The 24753-nt window shown below is 35.5% G+C and overlaps 1 pseudogene; it reads right to left on the bottom strand.

Moving 5' to 3' along the window:
• Nucleotides 1–1648: 1648 nt before the first annotated feature.
• LOC137811795 (probable helicase MAGATAMA 3) lies at nucleotides 1649–23974 on the bottom strand (annotated as a pseudogene).
• Nucleotides 23975–24753: the final 779 nt, after the last annotated feature.

Here is a 24753-nt window from a genome sequence, read left to right as displayed (position 1 = left end):
AATTGAACGTGCATCTTTCTTCCGTCTTTAATAACTGTAATTGTAAGGTGAAATGAATCTTTTATCATTTGTTTTTTTCTTTTGTAAATTTAAAATTTATAGTAATTTATTTAAGATTAATTATATATTAACGTTAATCTTCATTTTAATAACACGTGATATTTATTAAAAATTAAATATATGTTTAATTATATTAACTATTCATGAAATTTAAATAAAACTAATAAAATTATTGTATTAAGACAATACTTAACCAAATATTTGCCATATACAAAAAAATAAAATGATTAAATTCAAAAAACAATACAAGTAAAAGGCCGAAAGTGAAATAAATATTTTAGTAAGCGCATTATAAAAATGATGTTGTAGTTCCTTAAAGAAAAACTAGGTTAACCAAGGTTTTTTGGTAAGTGCATATTAAAATTGGTATTTTTAAAAGTTATTTTTTGTGTTTTTTTATACTCAATCTTTAATAAGTATGTAACTTCAATTTTGTTGAAACAATATCGTTAAAGATTAATTGTCACATTTAAAATATTCTATTTTAAAACTTAGAATTTTGAGAAAAATTAAAATAAAACAAAATATATATAAATGATCCATTATTCCTAAGTTCCGTTAGACTATTAAATTACCGAACAAACAACCACTGTTAACGCTTAATTCAATTATTACGTTAAGTATCAAAATCCCGAATGTTTTTTTGAGATACCAGTTTTAAATATAGTTCAATTTTAAACGTATTTTTAAAATTTATAATACTGAATTAGTAGTGATATTAAATTTGAAAAAAAGCAAAAATTAAGTCTTCCTTCTTCAATTAAAGCTATTTTCCTTTTAAATCTTTCTTCCTTCACTCCTCGTCATTCTCAAACTAAATGGTTTATATTTTGAAATTGGTTTAATTGTTAGTGACGAAGAACTGTTGCAGTATAAAAAAAGATAGGTAAATAAATAGGTAATAAATAGTTGTTTGTTCAAAAGAATGAAAAAAGTGTAAGAAGGTTTTGGGTGCAGTAAGGACTTTGCTTCTTTTGAAAACTCCCAAGCATGAAAGTTCATTGTCATGCTGCTACTATTCTGTTCGTTTCTTCCCTTTTACTTTCCCCTCTGCACCATTCCTTGCTTTTGCCCTTGCCTTTTGCAACTCTATGTAACTCAAAACATCTGTTAATGTGTTAATACAGTAAACATTAATTTCATTTTCCTCTCTATGCAACTACCTACTTATTTACTCTTCAATCCAAACACACCCAATCCTCAATTTGAATTTATCGCCATTAGAGCTACCATAATAAAGCTTAAAATAAATAGTTCTCATACCATATCAGAAAATAAATTGTCTAACTCATTATTACAAAATTAATTTAGAAGATAAAACAATTATTTTATTGAAAATAAAATCTGACCTCAGGTTATACCACGTGTTCACATTTACCTGATAAGAACATTAACCGAATGTTTGACTTCCCTCGAGACACTCACAGTCCTCCCAATCCAAGAAAAAGGAAAAGTTATTTAAATTTAAATATTCAATGATCTTATTAAAAACTAGAGAAATAAAGCACGTTAAGAAGAATGCATTGAAAGTTATGAAAATATATATTATTGAGAGTGCTTTTTAATAACAGTTTCACTTTTAATAGTCTAATACCAACATTAACGTAACATTCAAATTGCTTTTATCCTCAAACTTGTCATTTGGTACTAAAGCATACAGAATTTTATTCAGTGGCAGAAGAGACTAAGGTCTAAGAACAAACCTAACATGTCCAAAGCTGAACAGTTTCAGTTGCGGTTAATAAATACCACGTTAGTAGTCACTTTTGCCTCAGTCTTCGTGATCAAATACCAGTGTCCTTCTCTGCATTAAATTAATACTATTATTTTCCTTGTCCTCTTGACAGATAAACAACATAAATTACAGCTATATATGCTCAACAACACAACTAAACCTAATCCTCATCAAAACCTGCATCATTCATGTCCACGTCGTCATCATCTCGTCATTGTCCTCAGCTTGTGCTTGATCATCAAATGTTGCAGCATTGTTAGGCTGCACATCATTATCTACCGTATCAGGTCCAATCACCTGAGATGGTTCGGCCACCTTTGTTTGTATGGAGGACAGACTTTCATCACTGAAGAATGATGAATATGGTTAAGAAGCCTGCAGAAGAAAATTGTTTAGTTCGTCTTCAGCTAGGTGTAAAAAATAAAAAATTCTTGGCTCCATAATCTAACTAGGGATGTATTGTGCATAGATTCTGGTGGACCAACAAACGAATATTTATGTAAACATTATAGATAAAAGGAACACGTACTAATATAGCGTGCAAATTCTGATCAATCGGGCTCAATTAAAATTCTTGTTTTGATGGATCAAATTCAATGTATTGATAATAGTAGACGTATAAATAACTTCTCTACGAATTTTCTCTGCACTTTCCACTAGCTTGTTTCATTGATCACTCTTCCTTAATGTTGAGGCAGACCCAATCCAACCACCTATATCAACAACATAAAAAAATGGATCGATATTCAGGTGTATGAACCAAATGCAATTCATGAACTCATCACATTAACAAAAAGACAAAGAACCAGCACACCTGACTTTGCTCTAGTGATCCCAACATTCAATCGTCGGATGTCTTCCACAAATCCTATGCCTTTATCTTTGCTTGCCCAGACACATGACAATATTGCAATGTCCTTTTCCCGTCCCCGAAAGAGAGAATTATATGCCAAGCCTTAAAGTAACAACACTTTGAAATGAAAGAAATATTATAAAATACACACTCTTCAATTCACCAAGATTTATTTCTCCAGATTCTGAAGTTTTTTAAAATTTAAAATATAATCAAGCAAAATTACACATGAAGCCTCGTCTACGGTGCAATGCAACAGTTCATGTTATATTCATAACCAGTTGTCTAAGTCACTCGCAATCTTAGTCTTGCAAATGCCAGGCTTATTGTATTCCAGATGGGAAACAATTAAAACCTTTTTCAAGTATTTGCATAATTTACTGTTAAATAATCAAAAGCAAAGCATGAATGAACATGAAGGATATCATATAATAAACATTAAGCTAGTTTACCTGGCAACCATCAACGGTACATATATCCACTACTTTCTCAGCCGACATTCCAAAGGTCTCTTCAAAACGTTTTTGGAATAGCTTGACTTGTTGACTGTAGGGTGATAAAATTGCAACTTGGTTAACCAGCCTTCAGTGCCGGATAAAGTGAAATCAGTTTTTGATACAAGAATAGAACAAAGTCAACTTCTTCAACATTTATCCATGAACCACTCCCAGATGGTCGAGCCTCTTTTCCCTCGTGTATATCAAAGAAACGGAAGGGGCCAAAGCAGTGGTAATCATGCCATGCACGTATTGTCCGTGATTTCAACTCATCCCCATCTTGCAATGAGTCTCTATAAAACTCCCTAGAGGGGAAGCTTCTTATCTGTTTGATCATAACATGAAAAAACCCATTTAAAAAAATCACAGGAAATTTCAAAAAGACAAAAGTAATAGAAAAGAATATAATGATAAATTTTCTCCAGAGAAGAAAAATAAAAGGAGAAACATTGGGGTACTCAGGAACCAAATACTAATGAGATTAATATAATCCTTATTTTTTACCTTGATGAAACACAATAAAACTGATTAACAGGAACAGCTTATATTCTCTGTCATGTGATGCAATCAAACTAGGGAAAAAACTCTAGGACTTTAGAAGTGTGATACACAACATAATTTGAATAGGACCAGAATAGTATTTATGTTGAAATGTAGCAAAAAACAGAGGAAAATCCTCTATTAAAATGTGGAAAAGGGGAGACTACTAAAAAGAAATGGAACTATGAATGGATCAGAGCTCCATTGCAGAAACCTATAAATACTTACACATTTCAATGGGAATCAAATCGAACTGAGTCCCACTCTAGGATCCGTTCGTAGAACAAAGCATCATAGTTTTCTTAGTTTTCCTATTTTCTTCTTTGTAATTCTTCCAGTTTGCCTTTGCATGGAAGACTAAACTCTTATGGGTTTAATTCTCTTGTAACTTCACAATGAATTAGAGGTTCTGTGTAACTAATATTTTATTCTTCAACAACTGTAACAAGTTGCACAAGATGGTCTGATCTTTTTGAGTTCTAATTTCTGTTTCAGGAATTGTTTTTTAGTGCATGTTGATGATTCAATTCTGTTCTTGAATTGGAATTCTTGTTTAGTTTACATTATTATGAACAATCTTTTGAGTGCATAATTCAAGAGGTAAAAGACTAAAAACCTTATGAGTAGACATGGAGACAAGTAAGGTACTAAATGAATTACTGGATGCATGTTTCATTAAGATTTCATTGATTTGACTAACACATGTTTGGTCAATTCAATCTTGTTTTGAGATTGAATAAATGATACGCGCGCGCGCGCACACACACACATATATATATATATATTAACTGGGGAAGAACTCATTGTTGAAAGAACTTGAGACCCAACCTGTTCTTAGTATTTTCAATCATCTACTCTAATTTTCTGCACAACAATCTCAACCCCTCTTTACTTTACTTTAATGTTATTTCTAACTTTTAATTGCGAACCCTAAACCCTAAACACTGTTTGACTGGATTCACTATTGAATCCGTTGGAAGATGACTTGGGATAAACTGACCCTATCTATTCAGTGTTAAACAGTCTAGCATTGCGTTAGACAGTCTACTCTAAAACTGTTTTTAATTTGATTGTGAAACGACAACATTGCATAGCCCAATTGAATTTCATTAGGACAAATTTGTTTAGCATGGTTCTAACACCATCTTACATTTATGTTATACACTTCAGTTATAATTTTCTAAACATGGACGTGATAAAATATGATTGCTAACAGTTAATTACAAGGCTTGGCCACAACCAAGATGACAATGACACCTCCCTAGTGAACGTGTCCTAGTTGAGATCTTAAACCCCACCCCAAACAGAAAACTAAGAGGGAGAAAATCATGGCAAGGGAATGTAATGCATAAAGAAAAACTCCTTTTCCCAGATAAATGCATTGAAGAAACTTAATACCTCCATTGAGAACCCTCAACACAATCTCATCAAAGGCAGAGTTTGATGGGGTGCATACTAGCACTCCTACACGGTACTTACAACTTGAAGGTACAGCCTCAGGTTTCTGATAAAAACCCATCATTAGAGAATATATTATTTTGCAAGACAACAATTTCAACCAATAAAAAAGTACTTACTAGTTCATTTTGAGTAGTTGGGTAAAACCCTTATCACCGTCTTTTGGCATTAGACTATCTCTTGGATTAACACTACTAAGCCCTGGAGATGCTAGTCCCCAATGTCTTTGTCTGCCATAGGAAAAGGGAAAAGAAAATAAAATTTTCTAGCATGATGAAATATGAAAAGTGCATTCGGCTAACAATTGAATAAATAAGATGGAGAAATCACAATGTATTCAACCTACACTATTGTGCTTTAGATTAATGTGTGTGTATATATAGAGAGAGAGGTTACAAAAGAGGCAAGATATTTACCTTCAACCCTAACCCTAAAGTTGGGTACATACAAAAGAAACAATAATAAAATAACATTACATTTCAACACTAACAAAGATAATATAAAAACCATCTTCAATCTATTTTAATTGATCTTTGGGACTGAAGTGGTCACCATCCCAAGGTGACTTTGCAAGATATAAACTATGCAACTAAATATTACAAGGCACTTGTTCAACATCATCTAATCAAACTGAATTCCACAAAGAAGGGTGAAAGAGGGAATTACTTAGGTTAAAATCAACTTTATTAGTTTGGAAGGGTACTCTGCTATGGACCTACATTCATAATCTCAACTAAATAAACTAGCTTATGTGATGTGACTAATACTTCAATCATCTAGAATTGTACTTTAATTAGAATAACTTCTTGAAAACATACTCATGAATATTCTAATAAAAAAATACTTTATTTGAACCTTGGAGAACAGTCAGTAGGTTCCGTCTCTCTTATCATCCTTCAACAACACAAATATCACATAAGTAATCATCCATATCTCTTACTTGTATAAGCCTAAGTCCAAAAACTGTCATAAGCTTTAAACAATTTTCCCAACTTCTCCTTGTGTCAATGTGAAGTTAAACTAGCTAAAGTGAAGAGAAACCAAGAAAATATGCACTTAACTTGAATTGAAGCTATTTTCTTTGTTTATGATATAATACAAAAATCAAATTTTACCCGTATTGTTGCACTTCTACTTGATTCAAAACATTGTTTATGAACTACTTGAAGGTATAGCGAGAGAGCAAACATGTATATCACAAAGCAAGAAGAAACTAATAATGAACAAAACATATAAGGATCTTAAAAGATGGCTCATATGGGAAATTAAAAGAAATATCATGTCAGAATCACAGGAACAAACCAACATCCATGGCATGAAGTTTTCTTGATCAAGTAAAGCCTAAATATTCTCAAAGCAAATCTTACTTCTCCTGAGTAGGTAATTGTGGTCCCTGCCTTAGCTCATAGGTTCTGCTTTGAAAAAAAAAATCAATACACAGTGTATGAAAACAGAGAAAGAAAGATTAGGAAAAAACATGACCATAAATTGCTTGGTAGAAGCAAAATTTTCTTCAAAATCTAACTTCTACCAGGCACACTCTTAACACAATGGTTTGCTCAAGACAACAATTCAAACCAAAAAATGAAATTTATACATAGAAGACTCCAGAGATATTCTAAATATTATGCTTACTTTGAATGCACTCTTGTAGGAGTTGCATGCAAAATGGTACTTAGAATCCCAAGTATGGTCTGAGTCTTCCCAGTCCCTGGGGGCCCCTGAAAGGAATTGGTTAGGCTCTATTACAACTTTTTTTATTATAAAAAATCTACCTTATATTGATTAAAACCCAGTTATATGTCTCATAGGTATTTAGAAAGGGGATAATGCATGTCAAAGAAAATACAATAGCAAGTAAATTATCAAAAAAGGACCTACCTTCAGCAAAAATTCTGGAAAGGACCTAGTGACATGACATACATGGACATTATAAACCGTCTTTCAGCAGTAATAATTTACAAATTCTAACCTAATGGCCTAGCTTTGTTTGATAAGAAACACAACAGCAGAGGGTAAATTATATCTAAATCAAGAACCAAAGCTCTTGAATGGAAACGAATGATAGAAACAAACTGAGTTGTTGATAATTTTCACACTTCTATAATAAGAAGTTTACAAAATACAACAAAAGCTAACCACTGGAACGGAAAATCATACAAAATATAACTAATTATTCACTCTAACACAACCCCTCAAACTCAAGGAGAAGATTTTTCAAAAGAAAAAAAAAATATACACATGAGTTGCCTCTAAGAAATGCAAAACAAGCTGAAGATAAAGGCTTGGTCAGCACATCTGCCCATTGATCAAGAGAGGGAGTATGATAGATGAAGAGCTGCTTGGCCATAATCATTTCCACACAAAGAAAACATCAATCTCCATATGTTTATTGTGATTATGAAACACGGATTGTGAGCTATAGACACAACACTTTGATTATCACAAAGAAGAAAATCATGTTAATTCAATAGAAGTTTGAGCCAAACTTCCATACTCAACCTCGGTGCTAGAACAAGCACTAACTTGTTGCTTGCAGGACCACTAAGATATTAAATTGAGATCAAGAAAGATGGTTGCTCCTAAAGTAATACCAAATGCCCAATCAGCATCACAAAAGGCTTTCAATGACAAAAGTTCAACAAGAGAAGTAGACTGAAAATGTAGTCCATGGAACAAAAGGACCTTTAAAATACCATAGTATGTGTTTAACTATAACCCAAAGATAATCCAGTGGTTTGGCCATAAATTGACAGACTTTGTTCTAGTAAGAGTGGCATATTGCAAAGCACCAACAACTGAATGATACAAGGTAGGATCTGAAAATAGATCACCTCAAATTAGGATAACTTGCAATTAGAAACCATAGTGGAAGAAATGGAATGAGCGTTTGCCATGTGTTTTGTGAATCAAGTCTAGAATATATTTGCTTGAGTCATAACAATAGACTTATTAGGTAAATATTTAATTTCTAGGCGAAGAAAATAATCTAGATGACCAAGTTGTTTAAGAGAAAAAGCTTCATGAAGTTTGGTTGTAAATGTTGAATCACAGTAATAGAGCTGCTAGTGATTATTATATCATCAACATATAACAGAAAATATACAACCTGAGATTGTTTTCTGTAAACAAAAAGCAAAGAATCACATTTACTACTTACAAAGCCAAAGTGACAAAGTGTAGATTGCAATCAGTCAAACTATTGCCGTGGGCTTTATTCAATTCACATACAAGAGATTTGTCCCCAACTTCAAATCCAGGAGGCTGTGCTATATAAACTATTCAAGGAAACCATCCAAAAAGGCATTATTGGCATCATGCTGTAACAATTTCCATCCATATGACATAGAAAGAGTAAGAACAACTCAAATTTATTCTCCACCCCAATCAGATTAAATATTTTTAATTTTTGAATTAAGTTGTAACTCAACCATTGATTTGAAGGTTTGAAAGATAGACAATGTTTCAGCTTTGACTTAATTGGAAAATCCAAATGAACCTTGAATAGTCATTGTTGCATAATCAGGAGAATTATGTTATAATTAAGTGCATATTCCATTTTATATTTATTAGGACAGATTTGTTAGTGATTTGATTTGTACGTACAGCTTTAAACACCCATTATTTCTTGCTTTCATTACCTATTATTTCTTTCCTTAATTAGGTTGTAAAACAGTCTATAAATAGAGTTGTAAGATATCTCAAAAATATATTTCATCTATTTCTTTCCACTTGGTATCAGAGCTCCTGATCTAGGAGACTCTGCTTCCGCAATTTTTTTTTTAGCCTTCATTGCTGTGATCATTTTCCTTGACAGTCTTCATTGCTGTAATCATTTTCCTTGGCAGCCTTCAATGCTGCAAATTTTTTTTTTTTTTTGCACAGCCTTCATTGCTACAACTTTCTATTTTCCTTATCCTTTCTCCATTGACCACCACCACCACCTTGCACCATTGACCGTTACTGCCACTACCATTGACCACCGCCGACCACCACCACCGCCGTCGCTCGCCGGAAACTGCACCGCTCGCCGGAACTGCCACTGCTTGCCGGAAACCGCCACCGGAAAATTTTTCCGGCGGATTTTTTTGTGTGTGAACAGGATCAAATTTTGTCAATCTGAAAAACTCAGTTGGTTTTGAACTCTCATGGACTCCCTTAGTAAGCCATCTAGCTATTGTTCCTTTACTATGAGTGGTAAGAGTTCTAGTTTTTTATCCTTTAATGCTTCTAGTACTGAAAATATCTGGATTATAGACTCTGGTGCTACTGATCATATGAAACCTCATTCCTCTTCTTTTTCATCCTACACTGCTTTATCCGGTAAGCCATATATTACTGTTGCTAATGGTTCCACTACCCCCATTAATGGTCGTGGTAACATTCACCTTCAACCTTCATTTCCTTTAAAAAATGTGTTTCATGTTCCCAAACTATCCAATAACCTCTTGTCTATTCAAAAGATTACCCAAGATTTAAATTGTGCAGTCGTATTTTTCCCTTCCCATTGTGTCTTTCAGGATCTTGCCACGGGGAAGACTATTGGAATTGCTAAAGAGCAGGGCGGGTTATATTATTTACAGCAGGAAGAAAGTAAAAAGTGTGCTAGACTACAGGCACACACTTCTAATCTTCAGCAAGGTCGTGAATCTTGGTCATCCTCTCAGATATGGCTTCAACACAGACGTCTTGGTCATCCTCCATTTAGTACCCTAAAGTCCTTATTTCCTGTTTTATTTACAAAAGTGTCTGCTGAGTCATTTCATTGTGATGTTTGTCAGTTTGCTAAACACCATCGGACAACTTTTCCTCCCAATGGTAATAAAAGTTCTAAACCTTTTGATCTTATTCATTCAGATGTATGGGGACCTTCACCTATTCCTAATATCTCGGGTGCAAAATGGTTTGTTTCATTTATTGATGATTGTACTCGGGTTACTTGAATATTCCTCATGAAAGATAAGTCTGAAGTTTTTCACTTGTTTGTAAAGTTTTACAGAATGATTCAAACACAATTTGAAAGTCCAAATAAGAGATTGCGTTATGATAATGGAAGAGAATATGTGAACCAAAACCTTTCCAAGTTCCTTGAGGAAAATGGAGTTGTTCATGAATTAACCTGTGTGGACACTCCTCAACAAAATGGGGTTGCTGAAAGGAAAAATCGTCATCTCCTTGAGGTTACTCGAGCTTTACTTTTCCACACATCTGTTCCTAGATCTTACTGGGGGGGAAGCAGTCCTGACTGCCACTTATTTGATTAATAGATTACCCTCTCGGGTTCTAGAGGGTGTTACTCCTATTCAGGTTATGACCACATTCTATCCTTCTATTCCCATGTTGAATAGTCTTCAAAATCGTGTCTTTGGTTGTCCTGCTTTTGTCCATGTTCATAGTCCTTATCGGGGTAAGTTAGATCCTTGCGCCATCAAATGTGTCTTCATCGGTTATGCCCCCAACAAAAAGGGGTACAAATGTTATCATTCTCAAAGTCGTAAAGTTTATATTTCCAAAGATGTCACCTTCCACGAAACAGAGTCTTTCTTTCCTAGTTCTCAGCTTCAAGGGGAGAGTATTCAAGAAGCTGAGGACCTTGAGTTGCCACCTTTTCCTTTGTTGCAGGATTTCGTTCTTAGGGAGGATGACAAAGACCATGCACCTACATCATTACCAGAAAAGAATAATGAAGACAAATATTTTGGAAAACAATATCAGCGAAGGCAACAAGAACCCGTCCTGGTCGAACAACAACTTCAATTGTCTGAACCGGAGGTAAGAACTCATACCAGTGAGACTCTTGAGGACACCTTAAATACTGCTTTTGAACCTAACCTAAATGATTTACCTATTGCCTTGAGAAAAGAAAAAAGATCTTGTGCCAAATATCCTATATCCCAATTTGTGTCTACAGAAAAACTTTCTATGCAGCACCAGAGTTTTCTTTCAGCTATTGATTCTATCAAAATCCCTATATCGGTACAAGAAGCCTTAAAAGATGAGAACTGGATTCGATTATGAGGAGACTTTTGCTCCAGTGGCAAAAATGAATACCGTCAGGATTATTCTCTCCCTGGCAGCACACTTTGGTTGGGCAATGCATCAATTTGATGTTAAAAATGCCTTCTTGCATGGAAGCTTGGAGGAAGAAGTATACATGGAGATCCCACCTGGTTATGGTATTGTTAATGAAGGGAATAAGGCATGCAGACTTAAGAAGGCCCTATATGGTCTTAAACAATCACCTCGTGCTTGGTTTGGAAGGTTTACTCAAGCTATGGTATCTTTGGGGTACCGACAAAGCCAAGGTGACCATACTCTGTTTATAAAACATTCTCAGAATGGTAAACTCACTCTACTTTTGGTCTATGTAGATGATATGATTATTACAGGTGATGATGAGATTGAAAAACAAAATTTGAGGGAGAGACTAGCTGCACAATTTGAAATGAAGGATCTTGGGAAGCTGAAGTACTTCCTTGGGATAGAGGTTGCTTACTCGAGACAGGGCATCTTTATTTCTCAAAGAAAATACATCCTTGATCTTCTCAAAGAGATTGGTAAGTTGGGTTGTAAGCCCATTGGAGTGCCAATAGAGCAAAATCATAGGATTGGGAATGATGAGGAAAACCCAAAAGTGGAGAAGACACTATCAAAGACTTGTGGGAAAACTATTTATCTTTCACACACTAGGCCAGATATAGCCTATGCAGTTAGTGTGGTTAGTCAATTTATGCATGATCCAAGAGAAAGACACTTGCAGGCAGTAGATAAAATTATTCAGTACTTAAAAGCCTCTCCAGGAAAAGGATTGCTATTCAAAAAGGGGGAAAACTTATCCATGAAAGTATATACTGATGCTGACTATGCAGGATTGATTGTTGATAGGAGATCCACCACAGGCTACTGCATGTTCTTGGGTGGAAATCTGGTGACATGGAGGAGCAAGAAGCAAAATGTAGTTGCAAGATCAAGTGCAGAGGCAGAATTTAGAGCCATGGCTCAAGGGGTGTGTGAACTCTTATGGATGAAGATCATACTTGATGACCTAAAAATAAAATATGAAGCTCCTATGGGTTTGGCGTGTGATAATAAGTCCGCTATCAGTATTGCACACAATCCGGTTCAACATGATCGAACAAAGCACGTAGAGATAGACCGACACTTTATTAAAGAGAAGTTGGATGATGGTCTTATAACCACTGAGTACATCCCTTCAAGACTCCAATTGGCAGATATGTTTACTAAGGGACTTCCCACAAAACAATTCGAAGATCTTACTTGCAAGTTGGGAATGATAGATATACATTCACCAACTTGAGGGGGAGTGTTGCATAATCAGGAGAATTATGTTATAATTAAGTGCATATTCCATTTTATATTTATCAGGACAAATTTGTTAGTGATTTGATTTGTACAGCTTTAAACACCCATTATTTCTTGCTTTCATTACCTATTATTTCTTTCCTTAATTAGGTTGTAAAACAGTCTATAAATAGAGACTGTAATCACATTTGTAAGATATCTCAGAAATATATTTCATCTATTTCTTTCCACTGTCATTAAAAGAGTAATGAGGGTGAGAGAAAGGATTAGGAAGAAGAGAGAGAGAGATAGAGAGAACTTTAGTATTTGAGATTCAGGTTTACATGTAGAGCAGCCTGGGTATTAATAGTACCCAGTGCAGTATGGAATACAAGTGAACAGTTAGGACTGTTATAAACAGTTATTACTGTTATACCTAATCTCCCCCCTTAAATTGATGGTTTAGGATACACCATTAATTTATGTGAGAAGGCTGAAAAAGGGCCAGCACTTAAAGGTTTCGTGAAAACATCCGCGATCTGTAAAGTGTGGCAGGGACATGTAGAAGGTGCAGTTGCTTTTGTTGAATAGCATCACGAACAAAATGGAGGTCAAGCTCAAAATGCTTGGTCTTGGAGTGCATAATAGGATTGGATGCAAGAAGAACAGCGCCAAGGTTATCCGAGCGAATGGTGGGTAGCGTAGGAGGAAGACGAAGTTCAGTGAGCAGATTCTGGATCCATTTGAGTTCAGCAAGCGTAGCAGCAATGCTGCGATATTCTGCTTCAGTGGAGCTGCGAGAAACAACCTTTTGTTTCTTTGAAAGCCAAGCAATAGGATTCGAGCCGAGAAAGACAACAAGGCCGGAGGTGGATTTCCTGTCATCAGCATCCGAACCCCAATCAGCATCAGCAAAGGCATTGAGAGTGAGTTGAGAAGGGCGCCGAAGATGAAGACCATGAGTGGTAGTGCCAGCTAGGTAACGAAGAATACGTTTAACAGCATTCCAGTGGTGATGTTGAGGGTTGTTCATGAACTGGCATGCTTTGTTGACGCTATAGGCGAGTTCAGGACGAGTGATGAGGATATATTGAAGAGAGCCTACCACTGAGCGATAAAATGAAGGATCATCTACAGCAATGGTAGCGTCTATTGTTAGACGAGTAGTGGAGAGCATAGGTGTTGGTTGAGGCTTGGAAGAGAGCATGTTGGTTTTACGAAGGAGATCCTGAATGTATTTAGTTTGAGATAGATGTAAGCCGCCATCCAACGTCCAAGTGGCTTCAATCCCGAGAAAGTAATGAAGAGTCCCAAGGTCCTTTAGGGCAAAGTGCTGACTGAGAGAGTGAATAAGACGCTGAATGGCACTGTTAGAGTTTCCTGTGATTAGTATGTCATCAACATAGATTAGGACAAAGAGAGTAATATTGTTGTGGAAGTGAAGGAAAAGAGAGGTGTCACTTTTAGTAGGATGAAAACCAAGAGAAAGCAAAGTGGTACTTAGCTTGTGAAACCAGGATCTAGGTTCTTGCTTCAACCCATAGAGAGCTTTGGTAAGTTTGCAGACAGTGTTGGAGTCACCAGTTTCAAAACCAGGAGGTTGACTCATGTAGACAGATTCCTCAAGGTCACCATACAAAAAGGCGTTATTAATATCAATTTGATTGACAGACCAGTTTAGTTGAAGGGCTAGAGTAAGGATAATACGGATGGTGACAGGCTTTATCACAGGACTGAACGTTTCAAAATAGTCAAAACCATATTGCTGATGAAAACCTTTGGCGACGAGGCGAGCTTTATTGCGCTGAAATGAGCCATCAACATTGTATTTTATTTTGAAAATCCATTTGCAGCCAATGGGTTGAACTCCAGGAGGAAGGGTAGTGAGAATCCAAGTGTTGTTTGTGTTTAGAGCAGCAAGTTCTTCTTGCATGGCAGCAAGCCATTGGGGAAGCTGTAAGGCCTCTTTGGTGGATTTTGGGAGAGGCAACACAGGGACAGCAGTGAAAGCACTTGGACCAAGTAAGGCAGCCTTCGCACGTGTAAGCATAGGGTGAGTGTTGTGAGGAGCAGAATGTTGTGGGGGTGAAACCGTGGAAGACAAATCAGAGTGAGAAGATGTGGATGCAGAGGAAGCAGGTTGGTCATGTGAAGAGGCAGGGGCGATGGGTTGTGAGGCAGGAAGAGCTGGTTGTGACACAGAGAAAGTTGGTTGCTGAAAAACAGTTAAACTAGGTGAAGCATCGGAGGGGCTATTTGTGGGTGGAGAGACAGAAGAAAAAGGGTTAGAAGAATCAGCATAGGGAAAAACAGATTCATTAAAGGTAACATGGCGAGTAATATACATACGCCCAGAGGGAGAGAGACACATGTAGCCTTTGTGATTGGATGCATAGCCAAGAAACACACACAAAGATGAACGAAAACTCATTTTATGTTTATTATATGGGCGAAGCAAAGGATAACAAGCACATCCAAAGGTTTTATAAAAAAACATAATCAGGGTGTGTGTTAAACAATAAATAGTATGGGCTTTGATTATTTAAAACAGGTGTGGGTAAAACATTGATAATGGATACAGCAGCCGTGAAAGCATAGCCCCAGAAATGCATGGGTAATTTAGAGCAACCAAGTAAAGTCAAACCAATATCAACAATATGTCTATGCTTGCATTCCACAGAACCATTCTGTTCATGAGTGTGAGGGCAAGTTAGACGGTGAGATATGCCATTGGATAACAAAAAGGATTTAAAACAGAGAAATTCTTTTGCATTATCAGTCTGAATGCTTAACAAAGGAAAACCAGTCTGTTTTTCAACATATATTTTGAAAGATTTAAAAACAGTGAGAGCTTGTGATTTAGCATGAATTAAATAGAACCAAACATATCTAGTGTAAGCATCCACAAAAGAGATATAATAAGGAGCACCATTAGTGGCAGGGGTAGCCGATGGCCCCCAAATGTCAATGAAAACAAGTTGTAAAGGTTTAGAGTATATAGTTTGAGAAGCTTTAAAAGGAAGCTGATGGGACTTGCCAACAACACAGGATTCACAAAATTCATGTTTAGCAGTAAAGGGTATATTACACATCTTCATTATTTGATGAATCACTCTTGGTTGGGCATGACCAAACCGGGAGTGCCACAAATGATAAGTAGAATAGCCAGCAGAGAGTGCAGTATTGTAAGCAGAGTATGATGCAGTTTGAACTAGATTGGGAAACACATAAAGACCATCTTTAAGCTTGCCTTGGAGCAGGATTTTGTTGGTTCCCTGACGTTTAACAAGGCAAACATCAACATGAAACTCAAAGAAAACATTATTATCACGGGCGAACCTGGAAACACTTAATAGATTTTTAGAAATAGTAGGAACATGCAGAAGGTGGTGTAAAGAGAAGGTATGATGAGTATTAATATCTGTAAAAGTTGCAGAACCAATAGAAGTAATAGGAAGCTGGAAACCATTACCTACAACCACCTTTTCCGAACCTGTGTAGGGAGTTGTTGTGGAAAGATTGGTGCCATGAGCAGTGAGATGATGGGAAGCACCGCTATCAGGGTACCAAAGGGGATCATGGAGATTTTTGGGAGTCTCGAGGATCGAAGGTTCATCATCACAAAAAGATGAAGGAAAATGAGCAGTATTAGCAGTAACTTGAGATGGAGTGGAAGAATCAAACCTATGCCAACAGTGAAGGGCAGTATGCCCATATTTTCCACAGATTTGACATTGAACCCGAGAAGAGGAAGCAATAGAAGATATCTTGGGGAAGTTCTTGGATGACTGAAAGCGGGGTTTAGAGTAGAACCGTTGTTTGGTGTGACCAGAGGGGCGGAAAAAGGAGGAAGAATGTGTAGAACTGGAGTTGTAGGGAGAGAAGGAGGATGGGACAGAAGCAACATTTGCCTGCAGAATGTGATCAACAGATTGTTTGTTTCGTTCAATACGATTTTCTTGAGCAAGAAGCAGTGCTTCAATGTCTGCAACCGTGTAAGGGTCAAGACGGGATGTGATAGAGGTTATAAAGGAGTCGTATTCTTCAGACAGCCCATCAAGAACAGCTTCAATGTGATCTTCGGTAGAGATGGGACAACCCACAACAGCCAATTGATCTACAGTTTTCTTGATATCAAGAAGGTAGGTAGAGATGGAGCGGTCCTTCTTGGGTGTACGCAGCTGTTGCTTGTGCTTCTTGATTTGAGCACGGGTTTGGGACGCATAATGGGTCTGGAGCTTTTCCCAGACTTGGGCTGACGTGTCCATGCCAACCATCTAGGTGAGGACACCTGCGGTCATTGATGCCAGTAACCAGGCCAAGATTGCTTGATCTTGACGATCATACTGGATGTATTTGGAATTCACAATTGGAGAAGCGTCTTCTTCGATAGAAATGAGACGTGGAGGAATGCAAGACCCATCCAGAAAATAAAGAAGATCTAAACTGCGAAGAGTGGCATTAACTTGCTGCCGCCAGACAAGGAAGTTTTCTGAGTCCAGTTTTAGAGGAATTGGCGTATGAAAGATATGAGGGGGAAGGGGGAAGGGCTTGGCAGAAAAAGTTTCAGAATTGGGTTCAGTGGTAGATGATGAGGCCATTTTTGGCTCTGGATACCATAAAAGAGTAATGAGGGTGAGAGAAAGGATTAGGAAGAAGAGAGAGAGATAGAGAGAACTTTAGTATTTGAGATTCAGGTTTACATGTAGAGCAGCCTGGGTATTAATAGTACCCAGTGCAGTATGGAATACAAGTGAACAGTTAGGACTGTTATAAACAGTTATTACTGTTATACCTAATAGTCATCAATGAAGGACACATAATATTTATATCCACAATAAGAGGTAAGGTGAGAAGGTCCCCACCCATAGTTCAGTGAATTCACTTATAAAGGAGAGTATATAAATTCAGAGATGTGAGAAGGCAATTTATTTGACTTGCCAATACAACAAGATGAGCAAAAGTAAGAGTCAATTTCATTGGATGGAGAAATTTTACAGTGAGTCATGATAATTTTCATTACATTATTGTTTGGATAATCCAGCCTATTGTGCACAAACTAACACTACTAGATGATATAGGAGCAAAAGAAAATTTTACAGCATTTGCTTTATTTTAATCAGCTCTAACACTATTAAACAAAGAGCTATGTGGCTAAACAATTAAGGAGTTTGGAGAATGATTGTAGAATAGGGCAATGAACTTGAAGCTTGAGATTATGAAATGAATAAAGTCCATCAACCCCAACAATTCCTTGAAGGAGAACCTTAATTGTCCCCCGAGATTTGACAAGACACTTATCAAAATGAAATTCAAAGAAAACAAAATTATCTTTAGCAAAATTGACTATCACTTAATAAGTTTTCAATAATAGAAGGACATTGTAACAAATTGTTTAGTTGAAAAATAATTTGTGAATCTTGAGGTGACACAAATGAAAGAGGAACCAACACCATGAATACTTAAACTTTCAACATTGCCTACAAAAATTTGATCAGGACCATCAACATGATTAAGTTGCTTGATATTTTGAGGTTCACCAATGACATGAAATCTTGCACTAGAATTTGGTATCCAAGAAGCATTTCAAGTTCCTTGAGAGTTCAACCTTGTTAACATTACACTTGGTTGAGTAGTGTTTCCAAACTTAATATCAAGATTAACCCAAGTATTTGAGGTTTTGCATGATCAATGAAAGACATAAACTCATGGGGTTGATAAGATACATTAGATCTAAAGTGACAAACATTTGCTATGTTACCAAATTTGAGGCAAACCTGACATTGAAATTTTGCAAATTTACCGCCATCATGACCTCTACCAAAATTGCCACCACCATGTGTAACTTCACCACAAGAGCCACTGTGATTACCACCACCATGACCATAAGAGCCTTGAGTATAATTCAATGAAGGAGATACCAAACATTGTGTCTCCTTAACATACCGATCAAGACATGTTTCATGACTGTAAAGAAGAGCTTCAATTTCATCCATGGATGGTGTACCCTTTTCACTTTCAATAACTGAAACAACTCATGCTTAATCGGAGAGAAGTCCTTCAAGAATTGCATCAATATATTCTTCATGATGAACTAGAAATCCCTCTCCTCTTCCCTATCTCTTCTACTCTGCCTCAGTTTCTTCTTTGTCTTCATAATCAAGTTCCCTACTTTTTCTTCTATAGATATCTTAGCCTTTGGAAATGGCACAGTTACAAGTGACGCTTCAAATTCCCCTATGGAATGTTGGTTTAGGGTTTGAATCCATGAAAAGATGAAACCAATTTGGTACTAAAACGCTACAAAGCTAGTGGAAAACCACTTCATTGTTTTTAGGTGTTCAATCTTGTTAACCACATTAAGAACTTAACTGTATCCTTAGGTCATGTCTTCTAGGAAGCACCAGAATGTCACCATATTGAGCCATATAGATCCTTTGAGTGCATGGATCAACAGCCTATGGACAAGGAACTCCGCATGTATATCTCTTTCATCAATTTGCGACTAGAAAATCAATCTTGGTCAATGGAGAGTTCGGAAGTACTCCAATGCTCTGTTTAATCTATCTTGGATATTACATATATCTACATGTAGTGGTTTCTTCACTTGCAATGACTTCAATTGAACAAAACAAGGAGGTTGAATGCTCGTTGAAAGAGATTTTGATAGATCTTGTAGTATTATTTCAAGAGCATGCATAGGCACTGTCATTATCTTTACATTAGTTAGCCCTAGCAGCCAGCTTATGATGAGTAACTTTGTCTTATGAAAACATGTATATTCACCTGTCTTAATGGTTAATTCCTCATGAGGAAAGAAATGGATGATTGTTATGACCCAAGACAGAGAGAACTAAGGTTTGGAGTACAAAGCTCAATTTGGAAAAATCCTACTTCAAAGCTACCATCTATGGTAAAATTGGAAAGGTTAGAATTAGATAGAGTGAGAAATTTTACATCATCGAGACAGGTGGATATACATGTTTTCACGCATAGACACTGTCATTATCTTTACATTAATTAGCCCTTGCAGCTAGCTTATGATGAGTAACTCTGTCTTGTAAAAACATGTGTCTCAATGATGTAAAATTTCTCACTCTATCTAATTCTAACCTTTCCAATTTGACCATAAATGGTAGCTTTGAAGCAAGATTTTTCCAAATTGAGTTTTGTACTCCAAACCTTAGTTTTCTCTGTCTTGGGTCATAACAATCATCCATTTCTTTCCTCATGCAATCTTTCTTTCCTTGAGAAATTAACCATTGAGACAAGTGGATATACAAGTTTTCACAAGATAGAGTTACTCATCATAAGATGACTCTAAATGGCTTTGATACCATATATAAGTGGGTGCAAACATCACCTTATAAGCCGGTTTTATAAAGTTGAATTAGACTTAAACTTCACTTCTTAATATGGTATCAAAGTCATTTAAAGTCTATCCTAGCAAGAGTTTGTTGAGCTTATCATGCCACCAGTTATCGAGCCATTATCGGACCACCCATAAAATATAGTCTCACACATGAGTTGGTAGCCTTGGCATGAGGGGTGTGTGTTGAAGATCCTATATCGACTATTGATAAGGACATTTAATAGTATATAAGTGGGTGCAAACCTCACCTTATAAGCCGGTTTTATAATATTGAGTTAGGCTTAAAGTCCATTTCTTAATATCTTCAATGAGAAAGTTAGTTTCACTGGATTTACAAAAAATTTGTAGCTTATGTGATTTTATCACCTATTAAACATGTTGTCGCCAATGAAGATAATTTGCATCATCAAACTTTTCAATGACGGTGGTTGGGAAGGATTGTGATGTGGAAGCCATAGAAACAAAAATGAAGACATCACGAAGAGAAATTCGCAAGACAGAGTCACGAATAAACTCAAGATAACTCCAAAGAGATATTCGAGAGAAGGAAATGCAAAGAGATCACGATGAGGAACCCTAGATTCGAGGAATATGAAGCATCGGAAAATTAGCTATAGATACTATTGAAGAAAATGAACAATAAAAACAAACTGAGTTGTTTATTATTTTCATTCTTTTAAAATAAGAAGTTTACAAGACTATTTATAGGCAACCACTTACAACAAATCTATTGTTAGTAATAGCTAACAACTGTAGTAGAAAATCATTGCCAAATATAACTAATTATTCATTCTAACAAAACCAATTCATGACTCAACCAGTCTAATTGGTTTTTTTTTTCCTATTGTTACAGAAAGTTAAAAGAAAAATATGCTCAAGCTTTCTTGAAGTCCTAAAGAAAATCACAATTAAATCAAAGAAAAAATTGGCTACAAAAAAAGCTTCAAATTAGCAGTTCTTTGAAATAAACTCTCTATTCCCAAATTTAACAAGCAAGTCTTTTCACAAAATAATTCAGCATAACTGATTAACATTGCATAAAGAAAAGACAAATATGAAAAAGTATTAAAAGAATTTTAATACAGAAAAAGAAAGCCAAATAGAGACCCACCTGTATCCAGACAAAGGCTTTTGATGATAGACCAGCCTAGAACAGAAATAAAATGTTAATATGAAATAAACAAAATATGAAATAAACAAATGTTACAAGAACTTTACATCTTATTAAGGAATGAAAACTTCCGATCAATCTTCACCTTCTTATCCAGATTCTTTGGTCAGTTTTTCTCCTCTTTGTTATTTGACTTGTAACTTATTATGATGGCATATGTTGCCGTGTAGATTTTTCTAACAATTGTGCATGCTTGAATAAGCGTTAAACTAAAGGCAATCCTTTCCTTGCTAAGCTATTAAGCTTCTCATTACAAAAGCAAACTTTGAGAAAGGAGAATCTGTTCAGACATTATAAATGTAACGTAGCTTTTAAATTTTTTAAAAGACCTTTCAAAAAGGGTTCATCAACAAAAATACATTCTCTTCCAAAAGTGTACTAAGAATTTCATAAAACAAAGAAAATGATAAAGAAGAAAGAATTTATTAAGATGGGGAGATAAAGGTGTGATTTAAGTTTAATGTTTTACAGATAATCTGAAATTAGATGTTAGGTAGTTTGTTTTAGAGGTCATTTGCTCTTATATTTTTTTTTCTGACTCCTATATAAAAACCAAAAGAAATTAAGATGAGATTGAAATTGGAAAAACCCAAGCTTACATGTACAGAATAAAAAAAAACGGGGAAAACAAGGAGCATTCAAATTAAGAAAACTTGGTGACAAGGAAAGTAAGAAACAGAACTCTGAATGATATGCTATGCATCATAATACGTTTGAAGTAATATATCCTGTATTTAGTTATAATATCCTTTAACTAAATGTCAAGTTCAAACTTGAAAATATGCCCTCTTGTTAGAATCCAACATTTATTCTTTCCAAACAATATATCAGTAACTAATAAAGAGAACAGAAAACCATTGGATTGGTCAAAAGAAGTGAAAAGATTAAACAAACCTGAAGTTGATAAACAAGTTAGTTTTATTTAGTTTTCTGAACTTCTAAAATAAAAACTTACTGTAATGGCCTCATGTTGGTACTGATTAAAAGTACTTTCAACATATTCCCTCAACGGTGTTGGTATTTTCCATCCCTCGACTTCTGAGCCACAATTTTCTTCAACTGCACTCAATATTAAATCCTTGTACGGGAGACAACCTATAGTTCGAATAGCCAAATATTCACAAGCAATAGTAGCACAGCTGCATATTTTCACATTAGATCAAAGGCATAACTATTTATAAGAAAATGTCTTCTTATAAGAAAAAAAGTTGTGAAAACCTATACATTTCTTTTATAAATTAATAATTGTCTTTCATAAAATATAGAACAGGTTACCTTCATAAAATATAATTGTCTTTCTGTCTCGCATACATGAGATCGCATGTTAAACAGCCTAGGGCAAGATTGTACATTATCTCTATTAAATTGTAAAAACTGCCCAGCAAGATAGAGTCTAACTCGAACAAGACTTGTTTCAAAGAAATTCCGGACATGTTCCACCAAAGCAAATGCATAAACAGTAGGTAATCTTTTGCCATCCACAAACTGCAGGGAAAAATACAAATAGGCAAACAATTCAAAGCCCAAAACACAAAACTTTTTTATCACTAGTAGTACCTTATCTTTCCAAAAATGCAGCAAAAGATCATTCTGTGATATTGATTCTCCCACATTAATTTCACACGGAAATTCTATAAAGTGAAAGTCATCTGCCTCACTCCAACTTTTTACTACCCTCAATTTCCAATCACTCACTGTGGTCAGGCAAACAAAAAATATTCTTCAGCAACTACAACAAGAGACCCTTCAAACTTTTATTTTGGTCCCTAGGGTATCTCAGCAGAGGGCTAGAGACTAATCCAAATATTTATTTAAGGGGCTACTCTCTCTTAGCCGACAGCTAAAAAGACTAATTCAAAAATCTAATTAAAGGCCAAGTCTCTCTTAATAGACATTCTCCTATTAACACAGACCTAGGATCGAACCTCTGATTATGTGCTTAAAAGTATATTTATTTGTCAACCATACCACACTATGTTGGTTGTCCTCCTAACTTTAAAACATGAAAAAACCCAGTATTATTTAAATTGAAGCGAGAAAGGGAGAACCGCAACTTAGACAGAGCTTTAAGAGTCCTCTGACTAGTGCTACAAAGTCACTCACAATTAATAAGAATAGTATAGAAAAGGCTAAAGACCAGCCACAAACGCTATTAACAACTAACTGTGCTACATTGCTACTGCTAGAATAATAATCTTCTAAAAAACGCAAAATAGTTGAAATTAAAGATACCCTCTTCTTCCTCTTTCTCCTTAATGATCTGGGATTTGGCTTCTTCAAATATGAGGGGTTCGTAGGTTGCAATGTAGTCATCAACGTCTGTGTACCGGTTCTGCACCTTCACGAGTGTCGACTTCGCAGTCCCTTTTTTCTCGTTGTTCTTCTGCTTCTGAAACACCAAATTCCAGAAGACATAACAAATGCAAAATAAAAAACACAGAAGCAAAAGAAAAAGAGTAAGGAATGAAGTGAATTGCCTTGAATTCCTTGAGGAGAGCAAAGTAATCCCAACTAAGAATAATCTGGTCAAAGCGGCGGATTACGGATTCTTCTTGAAGCTTTTCCTTCTCGACTGCCATAACCGAAGGAGGGAAAAGGGAAATAAACCTCCAACTGTAGTGGAAATATAGGCTCTCGCGTTATTGTGTCCACATTTTTTTTACACTAATATACTATATACCTCTATCTCAGTTGTAGATAACAAACAAAACTGCGACAGTAACGAAAACATAATATTAGCAGCACCAAAGAGAAAGCACGACGAACTCGATCCTCAAAACGGCACCAAATCGAAGAAGAAGCACCACGACCCCAAAGAGAACGCCGAGGAAACCAACGATGACAAGCACAAGGAGAGCAACGCTAAACGCGATGAAACGGTGATGGAAGGGTCTGAGGTAGTTGCCGACAAGAATGCCGGAGACGGCGGTGAAAAGTTTTCGGGACTGCCGGAAAAGTGCTGGTGTAGTGCAAGGGTGGATTCTCCTTTTTAACATCTTTAAATTTTTTTCTAATTTATTCTTCTATTAATTAATATTTTATTTTATTATAAGACATTGTCTCATTTTTTATTTTTTTTCAAAATTTTAAAATTTTAAAAAAAAATCAAATTTTCAAAATTTATAACTTTTCAAATTTTCAAATCCTAAACTTTTTCGAAACACTATAAATTTCAAAAAAAAAATCTTCAAAAAATTTAAATTTTTAAAATTTGTAAATATGTTAGATGAAAAATTGGAAACAAAATTTTTATTTTAAATATTTTATGAAAAATGTATGTAAAAATAATTTTCAAATTGATTTAAAAAATAATCTTTAATCTTTACTGGATCCGAATATTTCCTATGCATAAATCCACGTATCCACCTACTACTTTCTTTTTTTTACCATGCATCAATCTTTGTGAATTGAAGTTTGTGACTAAAGGGAGGGGAAATACTTAACAAAAAGGAGTTGTGGATACCATCACAACAACATATAATTCTCTTTATGTGCATTTTAATTTGTGAAATACTAATTTGATATTTTTCTTATGAAATTGTGATTGAAACATGTGACTAGAGAAATAAGAAGGACTCAACAAGAGGAGGCAGAAGACGTTTTCTGAAAACAATTTTATGGATTTATATAAAATCATACATAATAGTGACTAAAATATATTCTCATTTCCTCATGTTTTACGGAAAAGTTACTTCCAAACTAGTTTACTTAGTCACAATCTTCAAACATGGAGAAACTTCAGTTAGAAAAACGTAGAAAGAGGAA

Source organism: Phaseolus vulgaris, chromosome 2, assembly GCF_000499845.2.
Source record: "Phaseolus vulgaris cultivar G19833 chromosome 2, P. vulgaris v2.0, whole genome shotgun sequence".
Taxonomy (NCBI): domain Eukaryota; kingdom Viridiplantae; phylum Streptophyta; class Magnoliopsida; order Fabales; family Fabaceae; genus Phaseolus; species Phaseolus vulgaris.
The sequence above is the reverse complement of the archived record's forward strand: the minus strand, read 5'-3'. Positions and strand labels throughout refer to the sequence as shown.